Here is an 8,142-nt window from a genome sequence, read left to right as displayed (position 1 = left end):
CCGGGCGCGGCGGGCAGCGCACGCGCCGGCGGACGCCTGGGACTCCGGGCGGCGCCGCGCCCTTCCCCGCTCCCCCGCCGGGTCCGAGGGAGACTGAATCCCTCCCGCGCCGCCCCTTGAACCGCGCCACCTTCCTCCAGTTACCGCCGGCCGCGGGCTTCGGCGGCTCGATGCTTCAGGCGCCGCGGGAGAGGCAGCAGCCGGCTGGAGCGAGCGGCGACGAGGGAGCCGAGAGCAGCGGGCCTCCGGCCCCGGAGCCCGGCACGCCTCTGCGGTCTTCGCGCCGGGGCCTCGGCGGGTAACTCTACCCCGCCCGCTTCGCTGCGGGTTTGTATCGCCGGGGGAGGGAGGTTGGCGGAGCGGAGAGATCCGCGGGCTTTGCAGCCCCTAAGGCTGAGGATCAGGGGCCGGGGGCGCGCCTCCACGCACCAACCCCCCCTCCCCCCAGGAGCCTGCGTGCGCTGGTCCCGTACCCCCGGGTTTAGGGAGTCGGGGGCGCTCGGCCCCAGGTGCTCTCCCGGGAGGGGCGGGAGGGGCGCTGGAAGCTTGCGCGCAGGAAAGGCCGACGGGGGTGATGGGCGCTTTGCTCACTATTGTTTGCCTGTAAAAGGGTCTGTACGCGAGCAGGGGCGAGAGGTCTGGAAGGTTCTCGCGTTTTACCTTAGAAAATTTTGCTAGAAACCCTTCTTCCCGTTACGGTGGAACTAGACCTAGCAAACCCAGCTCCGAGGCAATTTGGAGGAAAGGGCGGCGGTGAGAAAATTTCCGTGACTTGGGTTGCCGTTAGTTTAGGGGGTAGGGGAGAAGACGCTTGTGGTTTTGAGGCGGATTGTTTCCCAGCTCCCTGGCGATCTCAGCCCCTGTGTGCTGTTCTTTTGGCTTGAAAGAAAATCTATCAAAAGCTATTTTCAGAAACTAAAAACAAACCCAAAACAGTTTTTTGGGGGAGGGTCTTCAGTAGAAGGGCGGGGAGGGAGGTTGGGGACGGGGTTGGGCGTTGCTGTTCAAAGATGATGGTTCAGAAACGGTTCTTGGGAGTGGTGATGAAAAAGACATCTTGCATGCCAGCATATCAGAAACTATGTAAACTGCAGATTCTAAACTCAGCAAAGCCGCATGTGCTTAAGAGGAGCGCCGCCGGGGGTAGATAGTTAAGAAAATTGCCGATCGGCCAGAAGCCTCTCGCCTTCTGGCCCCAAGTTCACACTAACCTTCTGGTCTCTGATAGCAGCTTTTACAAGGCTAGCTTGGATATTTGACTTTCCGGTCATAAAACTTTCTCTCCCGGCTGCAGACCATGAAACTATCTTTTTATTTATATGGAGATGTTAAATATTTAGGAGGACCTGGTCAGGGTGGCAGGTTATTTTCCCTTCGAAAGCATGCTGATTTGACATTTGTAAAGTGATTCGTTTTCGTTTCCTTTTCCTTTCACCTACGACTGCTTTTAAACACGAAGATCTGCAAAGAGCCACTCTTAGATTGTTATCTATTGATAGTTTGTCGTCTCTGAATAAGGCTAATTGTCCCGGAGGTACTTTAGATAATGGCAACTTTGGTTTATGAGGAGAGAACTCTTCTAGAAACTGTGTTTTCCTGTTCTGGCTTCAAACTGTCCTTAATCCTGGAGGGGGAGGGGAGGTCTTCATTGGTTGCCCTTGGGGCTTCTCTAGAGCAATATTTTTAGCAGCTTCCCTCTCTGATTGCCACACCCGCAGATTGTACCGTGTCTCCGTATTATGGTGCAATAAAACAAGACTGCTGTTTTGATTGTTTCAGTAGATTTGTTAGAAGTACTCAATTTATTCTTATGCCACGAATCAATACAAATCTTCGGGGCTCAGAAAAGAATAGAGGAACAGTTTTGGCAGAAGAATGCCATTAAATGTTATTTTATTAAATCTATGCTATTTTATTAAATCTTCCCAACCACCCTATGAGACAGGAATGCTTAACCTATGTTATAGTTAAAAAAACTGAGACTGCCCAAGGTTAAGTGACCTAGAATGGATCACAGGAAGGTCACTTCACCTCTGCCTTACACCATTCCAGGAAGCCTCTGTAGCAGACATTCTTCACCAATTCTTCCATTCATTTGCATATCTTTCTCCTTTGCCTTCCACAACGCTCATTTATATACCCCCTGATTGGAACACAGATTCTTTTTTTTTCAGAACTATTTATTAAATCAAAACAGAAATATATACAGAAAACATACTCTGAATAATGGCTACACATATAATTTTCAGAAAATACTTACAAATATTCATGTCCCCCTTTCTTTTGATTAATGTTTTTTTAAACATCTTTATTAGAGTATAATTGCTTTACAACGGTGTGTCAGTTTCTGCTTTATAACAAAGTGAATCAGTTATACATATATCCCCATATCTCTTCCCTCTTGCATCTCCCTCCCTCCCACCCTCCCCACAGATTAATTCTTAATTACCCCTCATGCTTGGCTTCTTGAGTAGGTGCTCTGCATACTTTGTCTTTCCTTCTGATTAGCTCCAGGCTTTCAACAATTAGTTATCGTCCATCTTCTCCACACCTTTGACATGGCCCTTGGGTGTGCAGGTTTACAAGTTTACAGGTTTACAAGGTCATGTTATCTCCATTGGCTTATGTTCTGAACGTTCTTTTCATTCTGAATACGTGTATATTCTCACTGAAGTTCCTGCTCATCCTTCTTGCCTGGAAGAAATCTTCCCAGGGCTACAGCCCCACCCTCACAGCTGAAATGAATCTCTCCTGTTTCTCCCAAATACAGTGGACAACAGCACACACCACGGATTTCCAATCGAACCCTGGTAAGTTAGAAATAAAAAGTATTTAGTTTGGAGTGAGCTTGATGTATGGAACAGGCTGTCTGCCTTGGACATTACAGTGTTTCAGTAGAAAACTGTATTTATGATTCCATGTCAGGGTGTTAGAGGCACAGTTCCCTCACCACAGTGGGTTAGCAGACGTTCTTTCCCATGATGGTGACTGAATTGGTGGAAGTGTCTCAGACTCGGTCAGGAACTTGGCTGCCATACAGTCAGGCTAAGAAGCGATAATATTATGGGGATGAGGTTATGAGGGTAAAAGTGCGGAGCAGTAGGATCTGAGTCTCATCCATATTTCTTTTTCCTTTGCTTCTTTTTTTTTGCGGGGGGCAGATCTTTTGGTCATCCAGCTTCCCATTTACTGTCACAACCTTCTGCATCTGATCAGGGCTTTCCTCTTCCTGGACCATTGGGAAAAGACGAAGGAAAGCACCCAACCCTTAGGAGATTTTCTTACCTTCAACACTGGAACGCTGAGTGAAGAGGATCTCTTCTTCTGCATTCTCTCTTCCCCCTTACACTTGAAACACAGTGGGCCAATGCCATCATTTCATCCAGTAGCACAGAGTAATGCTGGTCTTTGAAGAATTCTTTAAACATTGATTTACTTTTTATGTGGTTGGGAATGGAAAGGTCTGTGGGAGATGAGGGAATAAGGCCTCCAGATGAGGAAATGGAAAGGAAGCTGGAAATTTCTCCAAGGGAAACGGCGTTACTCTCGCCTTCATGGGTTGTGGAAGCAGGCCCAGAGTTGGTGTAGCTGTGGGTCGTGGTCACTATGCTTTGATGGGGCAATGAGGGAGCAGAGAGTGGTTTTGCAGTGGCTCTTGCGTGACTTTCCACAGTCATCTATATGGTGGGACTTGAGATTTAACCAATATTTACTGCGTACCCACCATGTAATAGATGTTCTAGGTAGGTCATGCGGCGTTGAACAAAACAGATGAAGCTCCCACTCTTACAGAGCTTGTGTTTCTGTGGGAAATGGAATCAATAAACCAGATACAAATAAATGGAAAAACGTTTTTCAGATAGAGATGAGTGTTACAAAGACAATGCAATGTGGGCACGTGCCAGACAGGGCATGGGGGAAGCCAGTTTAGAGCAGTCAGAGAGCTGCTGTGAGGAGGGCATATTTGAAGTGAGATGTGAATAATGAGAAGGACCAGTCAAGTGAAGAGCAGAAGGAAGAGCATTCTAGGCAGAGGGAACAGCAACTGCAAAGGCCCTGAGGCATAAATGAATTTGGGATGTCTGGAGGACTTGTAGATGGAGAAGAGTGCAAAAGGGCAAGAGAGGAGATGAAGTCAGTGAGGCAGGTGGAAGACCGCTTATGTGAAGATTTTAAGTCTTAGAAAGGAGTTTGAATTATGTTTTTATTAGAATGGGCTGCCACTGGAGACTTTCAATTAGAGACTCAGTCTTCACCTGGTGGGCAATGGGCTTCCCTGTTTCTCTCTCTCTCTCTCTCACACACACACACATTTTCACTCTCAGTTTTTCTTCTCCCCATTAATTGTCTATCACTGATTTCCCCTTCTTTGCCCTAGGTCAGAGCACAAGCATATCCACACTGAAAAGCAGGGCTCACAGGACTGTGGACAGTGTTCTTCTTACCCTCTGAAATAAATCCATATACTCAGTTTCAATTTCAAGCGTGAAACTCCCCATCACTAGCTCTGATTTCTTAGCCTCTCTCCAGACTGAATATCTAGTTGTCTCTAAGTCTCTGGATTGGCTGGTGACATCTGAAACTAGATACTAAGAAGTATCTAGTCAAATCAATCATAGTTGGTATCTTTTGCAAGACAATGATTGTCCCAAAAGGGGATATTCTGTGTAACAAGAAGGTCTTGCCTTTTCCAGAGCTCCCACTCTCTTTCCCCAGCCTATGCAGTCTGATATGAGAGGTAGTTTCAGTGGAAATGTGCAGGACTCTTATAATAGTTGCCATGGGATTAGACTATGCCTTAGAAATTTCATTTCTATTGTTCTTTGTAGATGATCTTGTCAGTCTTAGAGTAACACTTAAATCATGAAAGCTTATGTCCAAGTCGATATCTCCTAGTAGCACTGGTTTATCAGAAATGAACAGAAGCATTTTATCAGTTATCCTTTGATTCCAGGGTAGCTCATTATTGCCAGTACATAACTCTCTGGGGAAGCTTGGTATACTCTTTAGAGAGAAAATTGCTTTTGAGATTATTTAGCCAGATGCCCTGCTCATTTATTAATTTACATACTTAACATACGCAGTATAATTTACATACTATGTCATATATAGCACAACTCACTTTCAGCTTTTCATGTCTGTTTCTGTCTGATGTAGTGGCATAAAATCTGGAACACGTTTCTATTTGAGAGGGCAGCAATTATGTCTTGTCTTGTTCGCCCCTGTGTCCTCGGAACCTGGTGTGGTGTCCAGAACACTATAGATGGCCATGGATTAACTCACAATGTGACTATATTAGCTCAGCTGTAACATCTTTATAACTCTTAGGATTATAACTATTAGTGTCATCAATTTGTCATCTCAGAAACTTAACACGTTGGAGAAGACAGGTGAAAGGTGAATTCATTACTGTGGATTAGTCTATGTTAATTAAAACTCTTCTGGTTTTGAAACTCTTCTTTTTGAAAATAATATAGTATACTTAGGCTGACACGTAAGAGACCGGTATGTGAATATTATCAGGTGGATATTCTCAAATTTGTTTTCGTGTACAGTAAACTTTCAGAACAGTTTCATAATTCATAACTTATGATAATTTGAGTTGGGTTAGTCAGTTAGTTGGGTATGTGATTACATTAGTGAGGAAATAAGTGTGCCAGGAGCATGAATAATGGAATCATTTCCCTCTTTAATAGCCCAGTGTCTCACATCCATGATGTCATGCCCTTTAGTAGGCAGAGATTTGCACCGCTTGAGTTCCAGTGCTTATTATGATATTTCTTAGGTTTCTGTTATGTATCATTTTACCTAACTGGAGACACACACAGATGCCCTGGGGATAAAAAGCTCTCCTCATTGAGATTGCCAGAGCTGGGAGGAGTCCCTGCCTGGCAGAGGGAACTGAGAGGGGCCCAGCTGTGGGCTTTTGCTGCGACTCATAGTGACAAAGTTTCTCACAAAGAACGGTGCCTTCAGAGGGCATTTTCCTGGTTAATACAGATATTCAAGGACATGCTGTTACATAAACAAAGCCTTCTTGTCTTCGAGCTGATTTTACGGAGTCTCCCTCCCCCCACCCCATCATATTTTAGTCCTCAGAGAAGTTATCAGCCCACTGCTTCAGACATCTTGGAGGAGTTTTCTTCTTAGGAAAGATTCTATTGCAACTATTTAGGCCAGCACCATAGAAGGTGCTGCTTTTATTAAAATAATCAAATAAAATATGTATAAAAATACACTATAAAGTATAACAAATGAAATAAAATAAAATGAAATGCTTTTATTAAAATCTGTGCAACCCTTTAGTATGTAAGAGTCCTTCATGTATTAAGGGATAGAAGAGGCAAAGGTAAGGGAATATGTACATTTTCTATGTTCAGCCTGGAGCCAAAGAATAAAAGATCAGATTATTTTTTTAATTCCCTGACTTTTTAGGGATAATATACAGCTAATATAAAATTAGATAATGTAATATAGAATAATTATTATAATATAATAAAGATAATATAAAGTTATAAAACTGCACTTAAAAATTGAGAAATGGGTTATCCAGTTGCATTTAGACAAGAGCAATGAGATGATAATCCAGTTGCATTTCAACTGGATTTTCAACTTCTTTTCAGCAACAGCAACTAATTTAATTTATAATTTTATTTAATTGACAGACTCTGCAAGTTAAAGGAACTCTCTGTTGTAAATGTAAATGATCTTTGTAAGATGACGAATACTGCTTTCAAGATGCTTTTGATATTTGGAGCCAATATTTCAAGTAAATGTCAAAAGCAGTTAGCTAATCACTCTTGTTTGATCCCAGCTATGCTACAATTAAATTAGAAATAATTGGATTTTTTTCTTAAGCAGGATGTTAAGGGATATGTGTAATTTCTGATCATGAAGTACCTGTAAATGTTTCGCAGGCCCTGATTGTTTTTGGAGGACAAAACTGGCCCACCTATTGCAAAACAAAAACAACCCCCTCCACCAACTACTTTTACAGAATCGGTGTGTAGGGCTCTTCTGCTTTAACCATAAGTAATATAATCATATTCTTACAAAAAGCTTCTACCCAAGTTCTCTACCTATGACCACCAATATTCCTGTCCACACACCTTTTATAATAGCATTCCTCAAGCATGGGTTTTATTACGGAAATTTTTTTCTGCTCAAAAATCCAGAGAATTTCTCCCACAGGTCTTTGAAGTTTTCTGCCATCTCCTGTTGCTAACTTTCTTTTCACTCTTCCATTTGCACTGCAGTCACTGCAAGCCTCCTGGCGCTGCAGCTTGCAAGGGTCCTTTGACACTTAGTGCCTTTCTCCTTCCGCTCCACACTCCCCCTCCCCCATCCAAGCCAGGTGATAACCTGCCTTCGTTTCCCAGCTTCATGGCTAATAACTGCACGACTCTGAACGCATTGCCTAACTTCTGTGAGCATCACTTTCTTTATCTGTAAACTTGAAATAATGCCCACATCACAGTTATGATAATTAGAAAGAAAACACGTATAAATAGTTCAGCATATCTCCTGCCAAATATCAAACATTTAATCAATGTTGTTACATTACTATTATTATTATAACTCTATTATTATAGCTGTTCTTCCTTGAATAGTTAAAATTTGACTTTCTCCGGAAAGTCTTTCTGTTTGGCCTTCTCTAGCTCTAATTTTTTCTCCAGTCTGTGTCCTCTTAGACCCTGACTTCACTTTGGACTCTATTAATCTACTCATGTTGTATTTCTTTAATTATTTTTCAGTGAACAGCAACAAATATTTGGGCACCTATCATGTGCCAGGCACAGTGCTATTTACAACATAGAGATCCATGGGCATGCAGTGGAGGGATACAGTGTGTGTGCGCACACACACACACACACACACACACCACGGGCTTCAGGTGAAGATGGGGCATGAAAATCTGTTGGTTGAATAGCACTGTGAGTTTTTCAGAATAAACTAGGGTTAAGAAGTAAAAGCTACTCTATTCAGATGTCCATTAAAAAATTAACATCTTTTCATCTTTTTCTATAATATAAAAAATGATAGTTATAGTTTCTGTATTCTTTTTTTTTAAAGAATGATATTGGAGGACAACTTCTTCAGATCACTTCTTTTTTTTTAAATTAATTAACTAATTTATTTTTG

General features: G+C 42.8%; 1 protein-coding gene across 7 annotated transcripts in view; it reads left to right on the top strand.

Annotated features, from left to right (window-relative positions):
* The window catches only part of ST3GAL6 (ST3 beta-galactoside alpha-2,3-sialyltransferase 6), a 79,095-nt gene that overhangs the window by 321 nt on the left and 70,632 nt on the right, over window positions 1-8,142 (top strand). Inside the window, exon 1 of one of the 7 annotated variants that reach the window (XM_082654500.1) lies at window positions 134-298. The exons of the other annotated variants lie outside the window; for them this stretch is intronic. The gene's annotated coding sequence lies outside the window, so the exon portion shown is untranslated. Of the gene's footprint in view, window positions 1-133; window positions 299-8,142 lie in introns of those variants that run through there. 7 annotated transcript variants of the gene reach the window in all.

The sequence above is a fragment of the Grampus griseus genome (assembly GCF_964374135.1).
Source record: "Grampus griseus genome assembly, chromosome: 5".
NCBI classification, from domain to species: Eukaryota; Metazoa; Chordata; class Mammalia; order Artiodactyla; family Delphinidae; genus Grampus; species Grampus griseus.
This window is presented reverse-complemented; position numbering and strand designations above follow the sequence as displayed.